Below are 22,539 nucleotides of genomic sequence, written 5' to 3'. Positions count from 1 at the left end.
AAAACAAATTCTGGTTATATTTAATCCCAACCTTGGTCAGGATATCAATTTAGTTTAGTCCAGTGCCATTTCATATCATATCATCATATCATATATATACAGCCGGAAACAGGCCTTTTCGGCCCACCAAGTCTGTGCCGCCCAGCGATCCCCGCACATTAACACTATCCTACACCCACTAGGGACAATTTTTACATTTACCCAGCCAATTAACCTACATACCTGTACGTCTTTGGAGTGTGGGAGGAAACCGAAGATCTCGGAGAAAACCCACGCAGGTCACGGGGAGAACGTACAAACTCCTTACAGTGCAGCACCCGTAGTCAGGATCGAACCTGAGTCTCCGGCGCTGCATTCGCTGTAAAGCAGCAACTCTACCGCTGCGCTACCGTGCCGCCGAGTACGGTATTTGGCCAAGTTTACCCAACTTTATGGGATTTCTCTGTCCCAGTATTCATGAAACATAGAACAGTACAGAAACAGGTCCTTTGCCCCACAATGTCAGTGCCGAATATGATGTCAAGAACAACTCTTATCTGCTTGCATATGATATATATCTCTATTTTCCACATATCCATATGTCTATCCCAAACTTCCTCAAATACCGCCCCTGTTAGTGTATCCCAGGCATTCACCACCCTCTGCGTAAAATAAAAACATATTCCCTTTGCCCTCCGGTATTTGATTTTTCCATCCTGGGAATAAAGTTCTGACTGTCTACCCTATCTATATCTCTCATAATTTTATATACTTCTATCAGGACTCCCCTCAACCTCCGGGATTCCAGAGAAAACAATCAAAATCTGTCCAACCTCTCACTGTAGCTAATACCCCCAAATCCAGGCATCATTCTGGTCAACCTTCCCTGTACCCTTTCCAAAGCCTCCACATCCTCCCTGTAATGGGGCCACCAGAACTGCACGCAATACTCCAAATGCCAAAGTACTAAAAAGCTGCACCTTGACTCAGTGCCTTGACCAATGAAGGCAAGATTAATTAACCCTTAGCTGTACGTTTTTCTCGATATTGCCAAGAACATATTAGTGACGATGTTCCTGGACAGATTTATTTTGATGTCGTTGCAGCCTTCTGCTGAAGAGAGAGATTTGGTATGTCTTATGGTCCATAACTAATTTATTAAGTAGCATCTATTTTGTTTAAAGATATGAATTTTACTCTGGGCAATCTGAAAGCTTGTGCACAATGAATGTTTTAGTGACAGACCAATTCATAAACACTCGTGGTGCCGCTTAACTTGATAAATTTACAAGTAGTTGCCTGGAAATGAGACCTTTTCAAACACAAATCACATCAAAACCAGTACCACTCTGGGGTAGTTTAGTTTCAATTTAGGTTATTTTATTGTCACACGTACTGAGGTACAGTGAAAAGCTTTTTTGTTGCGTGCCAACTAGATTGCATGAGTGAACATTTCCCGTTGAAATCTGGAACTGGCCCAGACACTTGCCTGCATAATGCATCAAGCTGTCAATGATGTCTGTCTGGAGTTAGAGGGGGAGCTCTCCTAAAGTCTACAATCAGTTCCACTGCCTTAAGAGCATTGAGCTCCAGGTTGTTGCGATGGCACCAGGTTGTTGCGATGGCACCAGGATGCCAGCTGTGTCACTTCCAGTCTGTAGGCAGATTCCTCCCCATCCTGGATCAGTCCAATCAGGGTTGTGTCATCCGCAAACTTGAGGAGCTTGACAGAGGAGTCTGTGGAGGTGCAGTCGTTGGTGTAGAGAGAGTAAAGGAGAGGGGAGAGTACGCAACCTTGCGGTGCTCCTATGCTGAGGGTCTGCGGGTCCGAGATGTGCTTTCTCAGCCTCACATGCTGCTTCCTGTCCATCAGGAAGTTGATGATCCACTGACAGAGGGGTTCAGGCACAGTCAGCTGGGAGAGTTTGGAGTGTAGTAGCTCTGGCACAATGGTGTTAAATGCAGAGCTAAAGTCCACAAACAAAATCCTTGCGTTGGTCCACTTGCGGTCCAGGTGCTGGAGGATGAAGTGCAGGCCTAGAATGACTGCGGCATCCACCGATCTATTGGCCCTCTATGTAAACTGCAGGGGGTCCAGCAGGGGGTTTGTGATGTTTTTCAGCTGGGCCAGCACAAGTCTTTCAAGTCTTTCAAAGGTCTTCATGACTACAGAGGTCAGTGCGACAGGCCTGTAGTCATTAAGACCAGTGATCCTTGTCTTTTTGGGTACAGGGACAATAGTGGAGTCTTTGAAGCAGGCAGGGACAGTGCAGGTTTGACAGGGACTGGTTAAAAATGTCTTTGTAGACCGGTTGTTCGGCACAGAGCTTGAGGGTAGAGGGGGAAACATTGTCCGGTTCTGGAGATTTCCGGCTTTTCTGTCTCCTGAATAGCCTCTCCATCTCTGCAATTGCTACTGTTGGAGATGGAGAAGTGGCCAGACTGATGTTGGCAGCAAGGAGGGGTGGGTAGTGGACGAGGGCCCAGTCTTTGCAGACTGGAGTCACGCTGTGAGTGGGTGTGAAGTGGTGATTGGGGGAGTGGGGGTGGAAGGTTCCAGTCTTTGCAGAATGGAGTCAGACTTTGTCAGAATGGGATCTTATTGAAACATAAGATAATTAGGGGATTGGACACATTAGAGGCAGGAAACATGTTCCCAATGTTGGGGGAGTCCAGAACAAGGGGCCACAGTTTAAGAATAAGGGGTAGGCCATTTAGAACGGAGATGAGGAAGAACTTTTTCAGTCAGAGAGTGGTGAAGGTGTGGAATTCTCTGCCTCAGAAGGCAGTGGAGGCCAGTTCGTTGGATGCTTTCAAGAGAGAGCTGGATAGAGCTCTTAAGGATAGCGGAGTGAGGGGGTATGGGGAGAAGGCAGGAACGGGGTACTGATTGAGAGTGATCAGCCATGATCGCATTGAATGGCGGTGCTGGCTCGAAGGGCTGAATGGCCTCCTCCTGCACCTATTGTCTATTTGAGTAGGTGTGAAGTGGTAATTGAGGGAGTGGGGGTGGGAGGGTGTCCCAGGGTTATGTTTCTGTTTCTCGAACCTGCAGTAGAACTCGTTCAGGTCATTGGTCAGCTGGATAGATAAACACAAAATGTGTCTACAGTGGAATGTGGTACTTTATTGCAGTTACGATTATTTTAAAGGAGCACTTTGCCTGGCCAGCTTTGGGATTGACGGCCGGCTGTTTGAAGATGTTTAAACGTCTTCTTTCCTGATTTTGCAGGAACGTGAAATTGTGCGAGCATGGTACTCATCAACGGTTTAGCGCGTCGAGAGAAGGGTGACGTCCACTATGTAATCATGTGCACGATAAAATTGTGCTGGATCCAGGCTGCATCCACTACCATTGTCACTACAGGTGCTACCCTGAAACGACCTGATTTGCTCACCAACAATGTTTCATTGTGACGTTTGAAACACTTGTTGGGTGGTGAGCACACAGATGCACTTTAGTGTTTAGTTTAGTTCAGAAATACAGCCCACCGAGTCTGCACCGACCAGTGATCCCACACTATCACTATCCTACACACACTAGACAATTTACAAATATACCAAGCCATTTAGTCTACAAACCAGTACGTCTTTGGAGTGTGGGAGGAAACCGGAGCTCCCGGGGAAATAACCCACGCAGTTCACGGGGAGAATGTACGAACTCCGTACAGACAAGCACCCATAGTCAGTATCGAATCTGCTTCTCTGGCGCTGTGAGGCAGCAACACTACCGCTGCGCCACAGTGCTGAAACAACACCCAGATAGTTAACTGGGACCTGGATGCTAGTACAGATTTAAATACAGCATTTGAAAGTGTACGAATAAACAAAGGGTCATGCATGGTTATTTATCTCATGTGGATACCCATTTGGCCAATCAAGGTTACAGATGTCTCATTTGTTGCTTTTACTGTTCAGTAGGTTCACTCCAGATTAATACTATTATTTGCATTTTCTATGTAAACAGAAGGAACTAAAATAATAAAAGGCAAGTATCCTTCAAAAGAAGATTATCTACAGGTTTGAATGAAAGATGAAGTTACAATATGTAGTTTGAAACGATTTAGTGCACTGTGAACGTTTACAAATACTTACTTGAGGACACTACTTTTTTCACAAATGACGAATAATTAACCCTAATGTTAAGTGATTACATAGAACAGTGCAGCACAGGAACAGGCCTTTCGGCCCACAGTGTCCATGCTGAATATGATGCCATGTGCCTATCTAAAAGCCACTTAAATGCTACCATTGTGTGCATTCCAGGCACCCACCAATGTGTAAAAAAAGACCTGCATATCTCCTTTACATTTTGCCCCTCTTACCTTAAGAGGGCCAGGACTAGAGGGTGTGAGCTATAGGAAAAGGTTGAGTAGGCTAGGTCTCTATTCCATGGAGCGCTGGAGGATGCGGGATGATCTGATACAGATGTACAAAATCATGAGAGGAATAGATCCTTTACTCTCTCTACACTCACGACTGCGCCCCCACCCATCCCACCACACCATCATCAAGTTCGCGGATGACACGACTGTGGTTGGACTCATCTCAGGAGGAGATGAGACAGCCTACAGGGATGAAATCCAAAGGCTGGCAGCATGGTGTTCAGTGAACAATCTTGTCCTGAACTCCAAAACAAAGGAACTCATAATAGACTTCAGGAAAACCAGTGCAGAATACGACCCACTCTACATCAATGGGGTCTGTGTGGAAAGGGTACCCGCTTTCAGGTTCCTGGGTACGCACATCGCAGAGGATCTTACCTGGTCTACCAACACCATCACCACAGTGAAGAAGGCACAGCAGAGACTCCACTTCCTGAGGATCCTCAGGAAGACCAACCTGCAGGAGAAGCTCATGATGTCCTTCTATCGCTGCTCCATCGAGAGTGTGCTGGCATACTGTATAACCACATGGTATGCCAGCTGCTCAGAAAAGGACAGGAAGGCCCTTCAGAGGGTCATCACGACGGCCCAGAAGATCATCGGCTGCTCACTGCCTTCCCTGGAGCACCTGTTCAGCCTACGCTGCCTCAGTAGAGCAGGCAAAATAATAAAAGATCCATCCCACCACGGCCACCGTCTGTTCATCTGCCCTCTGGTCGACGTTTCAGGTCGATCAAATCCCGAACAAACAGACTTAAGAACAGTTTTTACCCCAGGGCCATACGAGAACTGAACACTACCTTCTGCACTAGGCAACACTGTTAAAACTTTTGTACTTAATATAATTGTATTTATTTGTTTTTGCATTTATTGCATATATGTTTTTACGCACCGTCAGGATTGGTTATTTTTAAATTTTGTTGTACTCGTTGCAATGACAACAAATGAATATTATTATTATTATATTATTATTATTATTATTATTATCAGGTAGATGCACAGAGTCTCTTGCCCAGAATAGGGGAATTGAGGATCAGAGGAATAGGATCCCAAGAAAGGGAGTTTGTGGAGTGCCTCCGAGATGGATTCTTAGAGCAGCTTGTACTGGAGCCTACCATGGAGAAGGCAATTCTGGATTTACTGTTGTGTAATGAACCGGATTTGATAAGGGAACTCAAGGTAAAGAAGCCATTAGGTGGTAGTGACCATAATATGATGTTTTAATCTACAATTTGAGAGGGAGAAGGCATAATCGGATGTGTCAGTATTACAGTTGAGCAAAGGGGACTATGGAGGCATGAGGGAGGAGCTGTCCAAAGTTGACTGAAAAGAGACCCCAGCAGGGATGACAGTGGAACAACAATGGCCGGTATTTCTGGGAATAATACAGAAGTTGCAGGATCAGTTCATTCCAAAGAGGAAGAAAGATTCTAAGGAGAGTACGAGGCGACCGTGGCTGACAAGGGAAGTCAAGTACAGCATAAAAATAAAAGAGAAGAAGTATGACATAGCAAAGAAGAGCGGGAAGCCAGAGGATTGGGACTCTTTTAAAGAGCAACAGAAGATAACTAAAAAGGCAATACGGGGAGAAAGGATGAGGTACGAAGGTAAGCTAGCCAAGAATATAAAGGAGGATAGTAAAAACTTCTTTAGGTATGTGAAGAAGAAAAAATTAGTTAAGACAAATGTGGGTTCCTTATGGGGAACAAGGAAATGGCAAACGAGTTGAACAGGCACTTTGAACAGGTCTTCACTAAGGAAGACACAAACAATCTCCCAGATATACTTGTGGCCAGAGGACCTAGGGTGACGGAGGAACTGAAGGAAATTCACATTAGGCAGGAAATGGTGTTGGGTAAACTGAAGGCTGACAAATCCCCAGGGCTTGATGGTCTGCATCCCAGGGTACTTAAGGAAGTGGCTCCAGAAATTGTGGATGCATTGATGATCATTTTCCAATATTCTCTAGATTCAGGATAAGTTTCTGTGGATTGGAGGGCAGCTAATGTTATCCTACTTTTTAAGAAAGAAGGGAGAGAGAAAACAGGGAATTATAGCCTGACATCGGTGGTGGGGAAGATGCTGGAGTCAATTATAAAAGATGAAATATCGGCACATTTGGATAGCAGTAAGAGGATCGGTCTGAGTCAGCTTGGATTTACGAAGGGGGAATCATGCTTGACTAATCTTCTGGAATTTTTTGAGGATGTAACTAGGAAAATGGACAAGGGAGAGCCAGTGAATGTAGAGTACCTGGACTTTCAGAAAGCCTTTGATAAGGTCCCACATAGGAGATTAGTGGGCAAAATTAGAGCACATGGTATTGGGGGTAGAGTATTGACATGGATAGAAAATTGGTTGGCAGGCAGGAAACAAAGAGTAGGGATTAACGGGTCCCTTTCAGAATGGCAGGCAGTAACTAGTGGGGTACCACAAGGCTCGGTGCTGGGACCGCAGCTATTTACAACATACATTAATGACTTAGATGAAAGGATTAAAAGTAACATTAGCAAATTTGCAGATGACAAAGCTGGGTGGCAGTGTGAACTGTGAGGAGGATGCTATGAGGATGCAGCGTGACTTGGACAGGTTGTGTGAGTGGGCGGATGCATGGCAAGTGCAGTTTAATGTGGATAAATGTGATGTTATCCACTTTGGTGGCAAGAAAAGGAAGGCAGATTATTATCTGAACGGTGTCAAGTTAAGAAAAGGGAATGTACAATGAGATGTGGTTGTCCTTGTTCATCAGTCACTGAAAGTAAGCAGTGTAGGAAAGAAAACTGCAGATGCTTGTTTAAATCAAAGGTAGACACAAAATGCTGGAGTAAGTCAGCGGGTCAGGCAGCATCTCTGGAGAGAAGGAATGGATGACGTTTCGGGTCAAGACCCTTCTTCAGTTCTGGTGAGACCACACCTGGAGTATTGTGTGCAGTTTTAGTCTCCAAATTTGAGGAAGGACATTCTTGCTATTGAGGGAGTATAATTTCCTTCACGAGGTTAATTTCCGGGATGGCGGGACTGTCATATGTTGAAAGAATGGAGCGACTGGGCTTGTATACTCTGGAATTTAGAAGGATGAGAGGGGATCTTATTGAAACGTAAGATTATTAAGGGATTGGAAACACGAGAGGCAGGAAACATGTTCTCGATGTTGGGGTGTCCAGAACCAGGGGCCACAGTTTAAGAATAAGGAGTAGGCCATTTAGAACAGAGATGAGGAAAAACGTTTTCACCCAGAGAGTTGTGAATCTGGAATTCTCTGCCTCAGAAGGCAGTGAAGGCCAATTCTCTGGATGCTTTCAAGAGAGAGTTAGATAGAGCTCTTGAAGATAGAGGAGTCAAGGGATATGGGGAGAAGGCAGGAATGGGGCACTGATTGTGGATGATCACAGTGAATTGTGGTGCTGGTGCAAAGGGCCGAATGGCCTACTCCTGCACCGATTGTCAATTTTCTATTGTCTATTGATCAAGGTGAAGGGGAAAAGATTTAATGGGAATCGTAGGGGTAACTTTTTCCACACAAAGGGTGGTGGGTGTATGGAACAAGCTGCCAGAGGAGGTAGTTGAGGCTGGGACTATCCCATCGTTTAAACTGTTAGACAGGTACATGGATAGGACAAGTTTGGATGGATATGGACCAAGCACAGGCAAGTGGGACTAGTATTGCTGGGACATTGTTGGGCGGTGTGGGTAAGTTGGGCCGAAGGACTGTTTCCACACTGTATCACTATGATTAAGTTTGTCCAACCTCTCCTTTCAGCTAATATCCTCTAATCCAGATAGCATTCTATTAATTTGTAGGAAGGGACTGCAGGTGCTAGTTTAAACTGAAGATAGACACAAAATGCTGTAGTAATTCAGCAGGACAGGCAGCATCTCTGGAGAGAAGGAATGGGTGACGTTTCGGGTTGAGACCCTTCAGTCTCTGAAGAAGAGTCTCGACCTGCCTGTCCTGCTGTGTTGGCCCGCTGAGTTACTCCAGCCTTTAGTGTCTATCTAGCATTCTATTAAACTTTCCTGCACTCCCTCCAGATCGTTCATTTAATGGGGTAATCAGAACTGCACACAGTACTCCAAATGTGGCCTTACCAAGGTCCTGCCGTACTACCACGTGATTTCCTGATTCTTAAACCTAATGTCCCGACCTATGAAGGCAGCCATTCCATACACCCTCTTTACCACTCTATCTACTTGTGTGGCCCTTTTCAGGGACCTCGGGGTCTGTAATTGGACACGAAGATCCCTCTGTACATCAATGCTGTTAAGTATCTTCCCATTTACTGCATACTTTCCCCTTACATTCGACCTCAGAAAGTGCAACAATAGAAATTAATAATGAATAAGCTATTAAACAACAAAAATGGTGATTTAATGATGAGAACAGCTCTTCAGTCAACTGGGAAAGCTCCCAAGAGGTGAAAGTAGCAATATAGTCAATGAAATGCAGGCTCTGTCTCTGGGCTGATCTGGCTGCTGTAAACATAATCTACCACAATATCACAATATTCTTAATCACTTTGTCATGGCTTTAGGCAGAGAGTTGAATAATGTATCAGAAGATGGACTCAAAATGCTCAGTGGGCCAGGCAGCATCTCTGGCGAGAAGTATGGGTGATGTTTCAGGTCGAGACCCTTCCTTAAGTCTGAAGGAATGCGTCGACCCGAAACATCATGTATTCCTTTTCTCCAGAGATGCTGCCTGTCCCACTGAGTAACTCCAGCATTTGGTGTCCATCCTCAATCCCTGACGTCAACTATACTCACAAGCCCCGCCTACTGAGGGGTAGGCGGGTAAAAGAATAAGGGGTAGGCCATTTAGAACAGAGATGAGGAAAAACCTTTTCAGTCAGAGAGTTGTGAATCTGTGGAATTCTCTGCCTCAGAAGGCAGTGGAGGCCAATTCTCTGAATGCATTCAAGAGAGCTAGATAGAGCTCTTAAGGATAGCGGAGTCAGGGGGTATGGGGAGAAAGCAGGAACGGGGTACTGATTGAGAATGATCAGCCATGATCACATTGAATGGCGGTGCTGGCTCGAAGGGCCGAATGGCCTCCTCCTGCACCTATTGTCTATTGTCTGCATCCCAGGGTTCTTAAGGAAGTGGCTCCAGAAATTGTGGATGCATTGATGATCATTTTCCAATGTTCTCTAGATTCAGGATCAGTTTCTGTGGATTGGAGGGCAGCTAATGTTATCCCACTTTTTAAGAAAGGAGGGAGAGTGAAAACAGGGAATTATAGACCAGTTAGCCTGACATCCGTGGTTGGAAAGATGCTGGAGTCAATTATAAAAGATGAAATAGCTGCACATTTGGATAGCAGTAACAGCATGGATTTACGAAGGGGAAATCATGCTTGACTAATCTTCTGGAATTTTTTTAGGGATGTAACTAGGAAAATGGACAAGGGAGAGCCAGTGAATGTAAAGTACCTGGACTTTCAGAAAGCCTTTGATAAGGTCCCACATAGAAGATTAGCTCGAATGCCTGAATGGCCTCTTCCTGCACCTATTGTCTATTGTCTATTGTCTACTGCATATTTCTCCAATCAGAGCAAGCACCCATAAACCTTTGGGTGTGAACGAATCTGACAATTGACCATGAAATATTGCAATGCATGAAAACCCATTTGAAATAAACCCATGGTTTATTTAGATTTCTAATTTAGAAATGAAAGTCAAGAAACTAAAATAAAATAATCATCCTTATTCAAAAGTGTAGTAGAAATTGGTGATTTAAATAGCATTGAGGCAGGCTTAGTGTTTGTGCTCGCTTCGGCAGCACATATACTAAAATTGGAACGATACAGAGAAGATTAGCATGGCCCCTGCGCAAGGATGACACGCAAATTCGTGAAGCGTTCCATATTTTGCACAATTCACCTCCTTTTTATTTCTCACAAACGTTCAGTGAAAATGCCTTTATAATAATAAAGCATCTCAGAAGTCTTTCATTCCAGTATTAACAAAGCATTTTTTACATTGCAATATAGTAATAGAACACAGAAGGCACAGATACAAAGAACTGAAGGACAATACAATGTGCTGGAGTAACTCAGCGGGTCAGGCAGCCTCATAAAAAAACATAGAAACATAGAAAATAAGTGCAGGAGGAGGCCATTCGGCCCTTATAGTCAGCGCCGCCATTCATTGTGATCATGGCTGATCATCCACAATCAGTAACCCGTGCCTGCCTTCTCCCCATATCCCTTGATTCCACTAGCCCCTAGAGCTCTATCTAACACTCTCTTAAATCCATCCAGTGATTTGGCCTCCACTGCCCTCTGTTGCAGAGAATTCCACTAATTCACAACTCTCTGGGTAAAAAAGTTCCTTCTCACCTCAGTTTTAAATGCCCCCCCCCCACTTTATTCTAAGACTGTGGCCCCTGGTTCTGGACTCCCCAACATTGGGAACATTTTTCCTGCATCTAGCTTGTCCAGTTAGTCTGACATCAGTGGTGGGGAAGATGCTGGAGTCAATTATAAAAGACGAAATTGCTGAGCATTTGGATAGCAGTAACAGGATCATTCCGAGTCAGCATGGATTTACGAAGGGGAAATCATGCTTGACAAATCTACTGGAATTTTTTGAGGATGTAACTAGGAAAATTGACAGGGGAGAGTCAGTGGATGTGGTGTACCTCGACTTTCAGAAAGCCTTCGACAAGGTCCCACATAGGAGATTAGTGGGCAAAATTAGAGCACATGGTATTGGGGGTAGGGTACTGACATGGATAGAAAATTGGTTGACAGACAGAAAGCAAAGAGTGGGGATAAATGGGTCCCTTTCGGAATGGCAGGCAGTGACCAGTGGGGTACCGCAAGGTTCGGTGCTGGGACCCTAGCTATTTACGATATACATTAATGACTTAGACGAAGGGATTAAAAGTACCATTAGCAAATTTGCAGATGACACTAAGCTGGGGGGTAGTGTGAATTGTGAGGAAGATGCAATAAGGCTGCAGGGTGACTTGGACAGGTTGTGTGAGTGGGCGGATACATGGCAGATGCAGTTTAATGTAGATAAGTGTGAGGTTATTCACTTTGGAAGTAAGAATAGAAAGGCAGATTATTATCTGAATGGTGTCAAGTTAGGAAGAGGGGCTGTTCAACGAGATCTAGGTGTCCTAGTGCATCAGTCACTGAAAGGAAGCATGCAGGTACAGCAGGCAGTGAAGAAAGCAAATGGAATGTTGGCCTTCGTAACAAGAGGAGTTGAGTATAGGAGCAAAGAGGTCCTTCTACAGTTGTACCGGGCCCTGGTGAGACCGCACCTGGAGTACTGTGTGCAGTTTTGGTCTCCAAATTTGAGGAAGGATATTCTTGCTATTGAGGGCGTGCAGCGTAGGTTCACTAGGTTAATTCCCGGAATGGCGGGACTGTCGTATGTTGAAAGGCTGGAGCAATTAGGCTTGTATACACTGGAATTTAGAAGGATGAGGGGGGATCTTATTGAAACATATAAGATAATTATGGGATTGGACACATTAGAGGCAGGAAACATGTTCCCAATGTTCGGGGAGTCCAGAACAAGAGGCCACAGTTTAAGAATAAGGGGTAGGCCATTTAGAACGGAGATGAGGAAGAACTTTTTCAGTCAAAGAGTGGTGAAGGTGTGGAATTCTCTGCCTCAGAAGGCAGTGGAGGCCAGTTCATTGGATGCTTTCAAGAGAGAGCTGGATAGAGCTCTTAAGGATAGCGGAGTGAGGGGGTATGGGGAGAAGGCAGGAACGGGGTACTGATTGAGAGTGATCAGCCATGATCGCATTGAATGGCGGTGCTGGCTCGAAGGGCTGAATGGCCTACTCCTGCACCTATTGTCTATTGTCTATTGCTTTTATAGTTTTATATGTTTCTATATTCTATGTTTCTCATCCTTCTAAACTCAAGTGAATAGTCCAGAGCCTCTCTGGACAACATGGACAGGTGATGATTTGGGTCGTGTTTCTTCTTCTGTCTGGTCAAAACCACCGACCAATGGAATTATGGAAGGGGCAGGATACATGAAGTTAGAGAAATCAATATTCATACTGCTGGGGTGTAAGCTGCCCAAGCGAAATATGAGGTGCTGTTCCTCCAATTAGCGCTGGGCCTCACTCTGACATTGAAGGAGAGCGAAGACAGAAAGGTCAGTGTGGGAATGGGAGGGGGAATTAAAGTGTTCAGCAACTGGCAGATCAGGTAGTTTCTGAAGAAGGGTCTCGACCGGAAACGTCACCTATTCCTTCTCTCCAGAGCACTGATTTACTCCAGCATTTTGTGTCTATCTTCAATCCCTTACATCAAGCTTGAAAGGGTTCAGAAAATACTTACGAGGATGTTGCCAGGACTAGAGGGTGTGATCTGTAGCGAGAGGTTGAGTAGGCTGGGTCTCTATTCCATGGACGCAGGAGGACGAGAGGTGATCTTTTAGAGGTGTATAAAATGATGAGAGGAATAGATCGGGTAGAAGCACAGTGTAAGAAAATAACTGCAGATGCTGGTACAAATCGAAGGTATTTATTTCACAAAATGCTGGAGTAACTCAGCAGGTCAGGCAGCATCTCAGGAGAGAAGGAATGGGTGACGTTTTGGGTCGAGACCCTTCTTGAGACGCACAGAGTGTCTTGCCCAGAATAGGGGAATCGAGGACCAGAGGACATAGGTTCAAGATGAAGGGGAAAAGATTTAATAGGAATCGTAGGGGTAACATTTTCGCACAAAAGGTGGTGGATGTATGGAACAAGGTGCAGAGGAGGGAGTTGAGGCTGGAACAATTCCATGGTTTAAGAAAGAGTACATTGATAGGACAGGTTTGGAGGGATATGAAGCAGGTGCAGACAAGTGTGACTAGTGTAGCTGGGACATTGTGGGGCAGTGTGGGTGAGTTGGGGTGAAGGGCCTGTTTCCACACTGTATGACTGTATGACTCTGTGACTGTAACAATTGGCACAAGCCCCGCCTCCTGCATATGTGTCGAATGAGAGAAAGCACCCATAAACCTTTTGGATGTGAATGAATGTGCCAATGGAGCATGAAAAATGAGAATGCATGAAAACTCATTTGTAATCATAAACGTGTTGTAATTGAAGAAGTTGATAATTGTTCGAAATGAGATTTCTAATTTAGAAAGGAAAGTGAAGAAAGTAAAACAAAATAATCACCCTTGTCTAAAAGTGTAGTAGAAAGTGGTGATTTAAATAGCATTGAGGCAGGTTTGGTGTGTGTGCTCGCTTCGGCAGCACATATACTAAAATTGGAACGATACAGAGAAGATTAGCATGGCCCCTGCGCAAGGATGACACGCAAATTCGTGAAGCGTTCCATATTTTGCACAATTCACCTCCTTTTTATTTCTCACAAACGTTCAGTGAAAATGCCTTTATAATAATAAAGCATCTCAGAAGTCTTTCATTCCAGTATTAACAAAGCATTTTTCATATTGCAATATAGTCATAGAACACAGAAGGCACAGATACAAAGAACTGAAGGACAATACAATGTGCTGGAGTAACTCAGTGAGTCAGGCAGTCTCTCTGGACAACGTGGACATGTGATGATTCGGGTCATGTTCCTTCCTCTGTCTGATCAAACCCACCGACCGATGGAATTACAGATCCTAAGGGCCATATGAAGGGCCTTACATCTGAAATATTGTCTTTATTTTTCCACAAATGCAAAGTCCTTCCAGCATTTCTCTTTGCACCTCACCTACTTTTCTTTCTCACTAAATGGAGGGAAAACAGGCAACGAATAACGTGTGCCGTGTAAAGTGCGATGTGTCAACGTCTTGCAATACCTGGCCAAGGTCAAGGCAGGTGTGACTATTATACGAGAGTGTGGGTTGCCACACCTCCGCACCTATCAGAGGTGGTCATGATGGTGGCGCCACGGACTGTCGGTCTGACTGTTGTGCTTCTGGTCTGTGGAACCAGATGCAGGGAGGAATGCGCAGTGGTACAGGTGCTGCTTTACAATACTAGAGACCCGGGTTTGATCCTGACTATGGGTAATGTCTGTACGGAGGTTTTACGTTCTCCCTGTGACCATGTGGATTTTCTCTGGGTGTTCCAGCTCAAGTTAAATGTGAAACCACGCGTGCGGCGGAGTGTCCCAGTGAGCTGCGTGGATCCGATCCACCCGCCAACCAACCGCGCCGCTGAATGTAACGCCCCCCCTCGTCCCACAGTTCACCTTGCCAATGAAGCTTTCAAACTGCTTCACATTTTCGGGCGTTGGCAATTTCACAATGGCGTCCACTCTTTCTTTGTAGTCATTTGGACCGGCACCGGCGGTTGTACACAACGGTTGTATCTGAACAGTCCCTTGTGTGTGTAGATCACGAGCAGGATTTTTGTCTCGTCATCCAGTTCCACTTGGAGATACGTGTCGGACATGTCCAATTTAGAGAAGTACTGTCCTCCTTGCAGCTTGACGAGCAGCTCGCCCACTCTTGGTATGGGGTGATGATCAATGTGCAATTGAGGGTTTACAGTCACTTTGTAGTCGCCACAGATGTGCACCTTGCCGCAAGGTTTCTGAACGACAACTATGGGTGTGGCCCATTCTGAATGGTCCACATGGGTGATAATTCCCATTTCTTCAAGTCGGAAGAGTTCCTTGTCGATGGCACCCATCCGACTGAACGGAACTGGTCTTGGTTTGAAGAACTTATGGACGGCATTGTCTTTGAGTATGAGCCGTGCCTTCATATAACATATAACAACTACAGCATGGAAACAGGCCTGTCCGGCCCTACCAGTCCACGCCGACCATTCTCCCTGACCTAGTCTCATCTACCTGCACTCAGACCATAACCCTCCAATCCCCTCCTATCCATATACCTATCCAATTTACTCTTAAATAATAAAATCGAGCCAGCCTCCACCACTTCCACCGGAAGCCCATTCCATACAGCCACAACCCTCTGAGTAAAGAAGTTCCCCCTCATGTTACCCCTAAACCTTTGTCCCTCAATTCTGAAGCTATGTCCCCTTGTTGGAATCTTCCCCACTCTCAAAGGGAAAAGCCTACCCACGTCAATTTTAAAAACCTCTATCAAGTCCCCCCTCAACCTTCTACGCTCCAAAGAATAAAGACCCAACCTATTCAACCTCTCTCTGTAGCCTAAGTGCTGAAACCCAGGCAACATTCTAGTAAATCTCCTCTGTACCTTCTCCATTTTGTCGACATCCTTCCTATAATTTGGCGACCAGAACTGCACACCATACTCCAGATTCGGCCTCACCAATGCCCTGTACAATTTCAACATTACATCCCAACTTCTATACTCGATGCTCTGATTTATAAAGGCAAGCATACCAAACGCCTTCTTCACCACCCTATCCACATGAGATTCCACCTTCAGGGAACAATGCACAGTTATTCCCAGATCCCTCTGTTCCACTGCATTCCTCAATTCCCTACCATTTACCCTGTACGTCCTATTTTGATTTGTCCTACCAAAATGCAGCACCTCACACTTATCAGCATTAAACTCCATCTGCCATCTTTCAGCCCACCCTTCCAAAAGGCCCAAGTCTCTCTGTAGACTTTGAAAATCTACCTCACTATCAACTACTCCACCTATCTTAGTATCATCTACATATTTACTAATCCAATTTGCCACACCATCATCCAGATCATTAATGTAAATGACAAACAACAGTGGACCCAACACAGATCCTTGGGGCACTCCACTAGACACTGGCCTCCAACCTGACATACAATTGTCAACCATTACCCTCTGGTATCTCCCATTCAGCCATTGTTGAATCCATCTTGCAACCTCACTATTAATACCCAACGATTTAACCTTCTTAATCAACCTTCCATGTGGAACCTTGTCAAATGCCTTACTGAAGTCCATATAGACAACATCCACAGCCTTGCCCTTATCAATTTCCCTGATAACCTCTTCAAAAAATTCAAGAAGATTAGTCAAACATGACCTTCCAGGCACAAATCCATGTTGACTGTTTCTAATCCCTAAGTATCTTTTCCATTAATTTTCCCACCACAGACGTCAAACTAATAGGTCTATAATTGCTAGGTTTACTTTTAGAACCTTTTTTAAACAAAGGCACAACATGCGCAATGCGCCAATCTTCCGGCACCATCCCTGTTTCTAATGACGTTTGAAATATTTCCGTCATAGCCCCTGCTATTTCTGCACTAACTTCCCTCAATGTCCTAGGGAATATCCTATCAGGACCTGGAGACTTATCCACTTTTATATTCTTCAAAAGTGTCCGTACTTCCTCTTCTTTAATCCGAGTCCAGGTGTGAAAACGGCCGGAAACCAGTCAAGAACCTTCTGCAGGTTGTTCTTGCACTTGCTGACCATGTTACAGTCCGTGGCAGATGACAATGCCATGGTTAATCCTTCGTAGATCAAGGCATTCATGTCAAGCTTGAAAGCACGGATCCAGTCGATGACGCACAGGGATGTACCTTCTTTGCCAGCAACGATCAGCGGCAACATCTGTGTCAGACCATGACAGGAAACAGTGACAGTGCATTTGCCTTTCGTGGGAATGGCCTGTCGTCCGTATCCGAAAAGGCAGATGTTGGCCGGTTTCAGTTTTGGCGATCCGATCCTCTCCCAGATGTCCTGACCCACTAGCGACACAGCCGCACCAGTGTCCACCTGGAACTGTAGATCAACATTCGAGACCCGCAGCGAAATCCTCGGCTTGTCGGTGATTGTGGACACACTGAGCACTTCAATAGAAATGGTCTCTGCGATTTGGTCGATTGTGTTTTGTGCTTTCTTGCCTTTTCTCAACTTTCGTACGGATTGACACTGCCTGGAGATGACCTTTTCAGTAACAGGCATAACAAACGGACTCGATATAGGGGCACTCACGGTGATGACGAGCAGTCGAGCCGCACCGGTAGCAGGGTTTCGATCCTCCCCCCACAGGGGGATGGGTCTTCTGAAACTGTCCCTCCTTCTCCGGATTTGCTCTGGGTCGATCAAATGGTTTCTGGCGTTGCGGACAAGTCTGACGAACTGTATGCACCTCTTGAGGGAGCTACAACGCTGCATCCCCGGCCATTTTGTGCAGTTCTTTACTTAGCCGCTCGGCCATCTTAGCACACTGCAGCACATTCTTCAATGAGGCGCCCGATTCCTTGAGAATCACCTGCCTGAAGCCCATGACCAGTCTATCCCGCAACGCATTGTCTTGGCACTTTTCGCAGCATTGAGCTTTAAAATCACATGCCTTTTGCCTTGGTGCGAAGGTCAGCAAGAAATTCGGTGATAGATTGCCCTTCCTGTTGCACTGTCCGGTAGAAATCGAGGCGAGCTGCGAGGAAATTTCAACTTTCTTTGAAATGCAGCTGCAAAGCCGTTGTATTTCAGCATATGAAACTTCAGTTACTTCTGTACTTCAGGTACTTCTGTTCATTTTGAAGTAGTGCAAAGGTTTCTGGAGACATTGATGAACACAAGAGAGCCTTCTTCCTCAGGTCAGCCATAATTTCCAATCTTTCAAATTAAAACTTAGATACGACGACCACCTTTCTCGCTCGGGATCAAAATTATCAAATTGCCGAGACATGTTTAAAGAAAAAATCGAAAAATAGGCTCTTATCTGGGTCTTTGGACACAGTCTGAAGTATCCCACTCCTGACACCACTTTCGTGTTCTTGTTCTATGTCTGTATAAAACTTGAGAATCTTCAAGGAACAACAGAAGTCTTTATTACATTAACTCAATGCTGGCAACAAGACAATGAAAACTGTCTGCAACCACACGCTCTGACTGCACACTCACACACTGTGTACAGCCAAGATAACTCTGTACAAAACATCTCCCTTCATCCTGTTGCACGGGAGGAGAAACGGGTCCTCCCACCCCACAAAGTTCAACAAACATCACGTGAGGTAACAGTGCAGAACAGTCAATCTGTAAGAACTGCAAACAGGAAGGCCACGAGAGTAAGGATTGCCGAGAAACAGAGAATTGCGAGCTGTGGGGGGAAGCCGACCACCTCTACAGGGTGTGCCCTACAAGAGCCTGCACCTATTACAGGCGATAAAAGGGGCAGTTGTAACAGCCCCAGGTATTTCAACGCACCTGATACCACCACCGAGACCCCAGCAGAAACCCAGACCAGGAGGAGGAAGGATAGCCCAACCAACCTGTGCCCCAAAACCCCAGACAGGTACCCTCACATCTCTCTCCAGGAGGGAGAATTGATGGAAGAGGGAATTGGGGAGAACAAGGGGCATGGCAGATGGTGGAGACGTGGGAAAAAACAACTGAAGGCACCATCCAAGAAGCAAAGGGCAGATGAGGCAAACTGCACTGGCCAAAGATGTCAACAGAGCTTTATTTGTCATTCGGTACCAAGGTACCGAACGAAATTACATAGCAGTCATACACAAAAAAGAACACAAGACACATGACCCCAACACAAACGTCCATCACAGTGACTCCAAACAACCCCTCACTGTGATGGAGGCAACAAAACTTCCACTCTCCTCCCCACGCCCACGGACAGACAGCTCGTCCCGGACCGACCCGCACAGTCCCCGCGGCCGAGCCGCATCGGGCGCTGAAACATCCCGCGGCCGAGCCGGGCGACGGAAGGCCCCGCAACCGAGCCGTGGGCAGCTAAGTACCGCGGCCGAGCCGCGCCGTGAGATGTTAGGCCCCGCGGCCGAGCCGCGCCGTGCACCGCTAAGTCCCGCGGCCGAACCGCGCCGTGCGATGCTAGGCCCCGCGGCCGAGCCGCACCGGGCACCGCTAAGTCCAGCGGCCGAGCCGCACCAGCGATGTTAGGCCCCGCGGCCGAGCCGCACCGGGCACTGTTAAGTCCAGCGACCGAGCCGCACCAGCGATGTTAAGCCCCGCGGCCGAGCCGCGCCGGGCGATGTTAAGTCCAGCGGCCGAGCCGCACCGGGCGATGGAAGGTCCCGCGGCCAAGCCGCACCGGGCGATGTTAAGTCCAGCGGCCGAGCCGCACCAGCGATGAAAAGTCCTGCGGCCGAGCCGCACCGGGCGATGTTAAGTCCAGCGGCCGAACCGCACCGGACGATGTTAAGTCCAGCGGCCGAGCCGCACCGGGCGATGGAAGGCCCCGCGGCCGAGCCGCACCCCGCGCCGTGAGGAAGAGACCCAAAAGAGAAAGGTTTCCCCCACCCCCCCCTCAGCCACCCACCCCACCCACACCACCACCACCCCCCACACATACACAAACAAAAACAAAAAAAACCCCATCCCAACACCGACACACAACAAAAAAAAAAAGGAAAAAAGACGAACAAACTGCTAGCGAGCCGCAGCCGTTAGGCGCCGCCACTTCCGTGGTTTCCCACCACAGATTGATGCCAACAGCAGCCAAGGGAGGCACGTTGTGGCACAGCGGTAGAGTTGCTGCCTCACAGTGCCAGTGGCCCAGGTTCGATCCTGACTACACATGCTTGTTTGTATGCTGTTTGTACCTTCTCCCTGTGACCTTGTGGGGTTTCTCCTGGTGCTCTTGTAATTTGTAAATTGTAAATTATCCCTAGTGTGTAGGATAGTGCTCTGCTTCTAGCCGGCAGCAAGTCAGACTCCAAGAGGAAGGGCAGCATCACACTCATCTGCAAGCAGAAGGAAGAGAAGAATATTATCAGGAATTGGAGACCCATCTCGCTGTGAAAGGGGAACGATAAGAATCAGTCCAAGGCCATCGCTAACTGGGTCTGCTCTGAGATCTGTGATCCACCCGAACCAAACCCATGCTGTACCTGGAAGGAATATCTCAGACAGCCTGGCGCTGCTGAGGGATACCATTGCCAACGTGCAGGATAGATGGGTGGATGCCTGCCTGGTCAGCTTGGACCAGGAGAAGGCCTTCGACCGGATATCGCTCACGTACATGATGGACGTGCTCTCCAAAATTGGCTTTGGGGAGGGAATGAGGAACTGGATTTTCTGCACTGTTTTTGTTTTGTATAAGTGTTGTATATATTTTTCTTTCTGAATAAAGTATATTTTTGGAAAAATTACAGAGAAGATTAGCATGGCCCCTGCACAAGGATGACATGCAGATGAGAAGTGTTCCATATTCTACATTTGCCGTTTTAAGATTTATTATCTTTTCTCTGTTTTACATAGGTTGTCGTGCAAATATATCCCTGACTCCCCCTCCACCCTCCTTTCTGGTCATGTAAAGTTGAGAGTAGTTGCTGTTGTACTTCTGTTGTACCTTTGTTGAGACTCTGGACGGACCACAAGTACACGTGTGTAAAAGGTTACAATACTGGAGCTTAACCCCATGCTGTTTATTCCGTGGCCACCTGGAACCAGAGTGACCACCTAATCACATCATTACCTTATATACACATTACTGCACAGGCAAACAAAGTAGTCCCTGTGATACAATAAAGTAGTCCCTACAATATCACAACATCCCCCTTGTCTTATATAAAATCTTTGTTTTGTCTACTTTTGTTTGCTTGGGTTTTTCCTTTATCTTTCTAGGGCAAAAATATATTTATTAAACACAACAAAACACAATTGCTTTTTTCGCCTTCATGGTGGTCACTCTCCAGCGGGGGTTCATTCATCGCCGGGTGGTCACTCATCTCCGTGTGGTCACTCACTCCATGTGGTCACTCAACAGATATATACATATATGTATACCAGAGCATCAAATATAATACATTAAGCGTTCAGTACACACAGATCACTACACAGATAATTAACACAAATTATTCATTTTTGTCCATATTTAGCCCATATCTTCCCCTCAAGAAGACTTGCTGTGTAGATCAAACGTAGTGTAGGCTCTAGATGCTTCACCACCATGATTTGGCTGGCACTGCTGGGCTCCCACTGCTGGGCTGGCACTGCTGGGTTCCCACTGCTGGGCTGGCACTGCTGGGCTGGCACTGCTGGGCTCCCACTACTGGGCTGGCACTGCTGGGCTCCCACTGCTGGGCTCCCACTGCTGGGCTGGCACTGCTGGGCTCCCACTGCTGGGCTCCCACTGCTGGGCTGGCACTGCTGGGCTGGCACTGCTGGGCTCCCACTGCTGGGCTGGCACTGCTGGGCTCCCACTGCTGGGCTGGCACTGCTGGGCTCCCACTGCTGGGCTGGCACTGCTGGGCTCCCACTGCTGGGCTGGCACTTTATTTTATTTATTTATTTATTTATTTTTAAAAACGTTACAATGCTGGAGCTTAACTCCAGGCTGTTTATTCCGTGGCCACCTGGAACCAGTGTGGCCACCTAATCACATCATTACCTTATGTACACATTACTACACAGGCAAACAAAGTAGTCCCTCTGATACAATAAAGTAGTCCCTACAATATCACAACAGTTGCAGACACTAATAATGTATCTATGTATCCCAATGTTATAATGAACTCAATGGGGCAGAGCAGCACCTCATGTGCAGCAATAGATAGCCCTTGACGGGTGAACTTAGTGCCGGTCAATTTCATTGTTGCCTCAGGTGTGTGTAGCCTCAGTGTAAAACACAGTGTTACTGTGTGCTGACATTCTACCTGCTTTTGACAAGCATCATTAACCACAGACACCACATAAAGATGTGTTTCTACAAGCTCAAATATACACGTGCGATTTGTGAACAGAACTGTTATGTTTTGTAGTTACGATACACAACCTGCCACAATTCCTACATGTTTGTATGGTGTTTGAGACATCTTCTCGGATCTTGAATGTATTGTATGCCTTCACTGCATCCACTTCCCTGCCTGTCAGAGACATTAGAGGCATTTACCTGTTTGTAGCTTCATACCCTCGTGTTATGTCAATGGCATCATGAAGTGTCAACTTCTCATTCCTTCGATGAGGGACCTCTGGATGTCCTGAGAAGTCCTGACGTCCTGCAAGTCATGGGGACATGGAATGGTGACATTTATGGTTGTGAACCTTCCTCAGCCTGGATGTAGTAGGGGGGAGAAGGCTGGAGAGAGGTGGGGGTGGGACAAAGCCAGGTAATGACCCTCTGAGTGGGGAACATGCAAACTGGAGGAACAGCACCTCATAATCTGCCTGGGTAGCTTGCAGACAGTGAGGAAAGCTGTCAGAAGATACAGCAGGATATAGATCAGCTGCAAAATGAGTGGAGAAAAAGCAGATCAAGTGTGAGGTATTGCACTTTGGGAGGTTAAATCTAAGTGGAAATTATACAGTTATGGCAAAACCATTAAAACCATTGATGGACAAAG

At 46.3% G+C, this 22,539-nt stretch overlaps 2 non-coding genes and 1 pseudogene across 2 annotated transcripts; all 3 read left to right on the top strand.

The window, feature by feature from the left end:
* Nucleotides 1-10,126: 10,126 nt before the first annotated feature.
* Nucleotides 10,127-10,233, top strand: LOC144606118 (U6 spliceosomal RNA). Its single transcript, XR_013548920.1, has one exon. It is a non-coding gene; the product is annotated as a U6 spliceosomal RNA (small nuclear RNA).
* A 3,334-nt stretch (nt 10,234-13,567) lies between these two features.
* Nucleotides 13,568-13,674, top strand: LOC144606126 (U6 spliceosomal RNA). The gene has a single exon (XR_013548925.1). It is a non-coding gene; the product is annotated as a U6 spliceosomal RNA (small nuclear RNA).
* A 6,635-nt stretch (nt 13,675-20,309) lies between these two features.
* LOC144606119 (U6 spliceosomal RNA) lies at nt 20,310-20,410 on the top strand (annotated as a pseudogene).
* The last annotated feature ends 2,129 nt before the right edge of the window (nt 20,411-22,539 follow it).

This window comes from Rhinoraja longicauda, chromosome 25 (genome assembly GCF_053455715.1).
Source record: "Rhinoraja longicauda isolate Sanriku21f chromosome 25, sRhiLon1.1, whole genome shotgun sequence".
NCBI lineage: Eukaryota > Metazoa > Chordata > Chondrichthyes > Rajiformes > Arhynchobatidae > Rhinoraja > Rhinoraja longicauda.
Note: the sequence above shows the minus strand (reverse complement) of the source record. Positions and strands in the feature narration are given on the sequence as shown.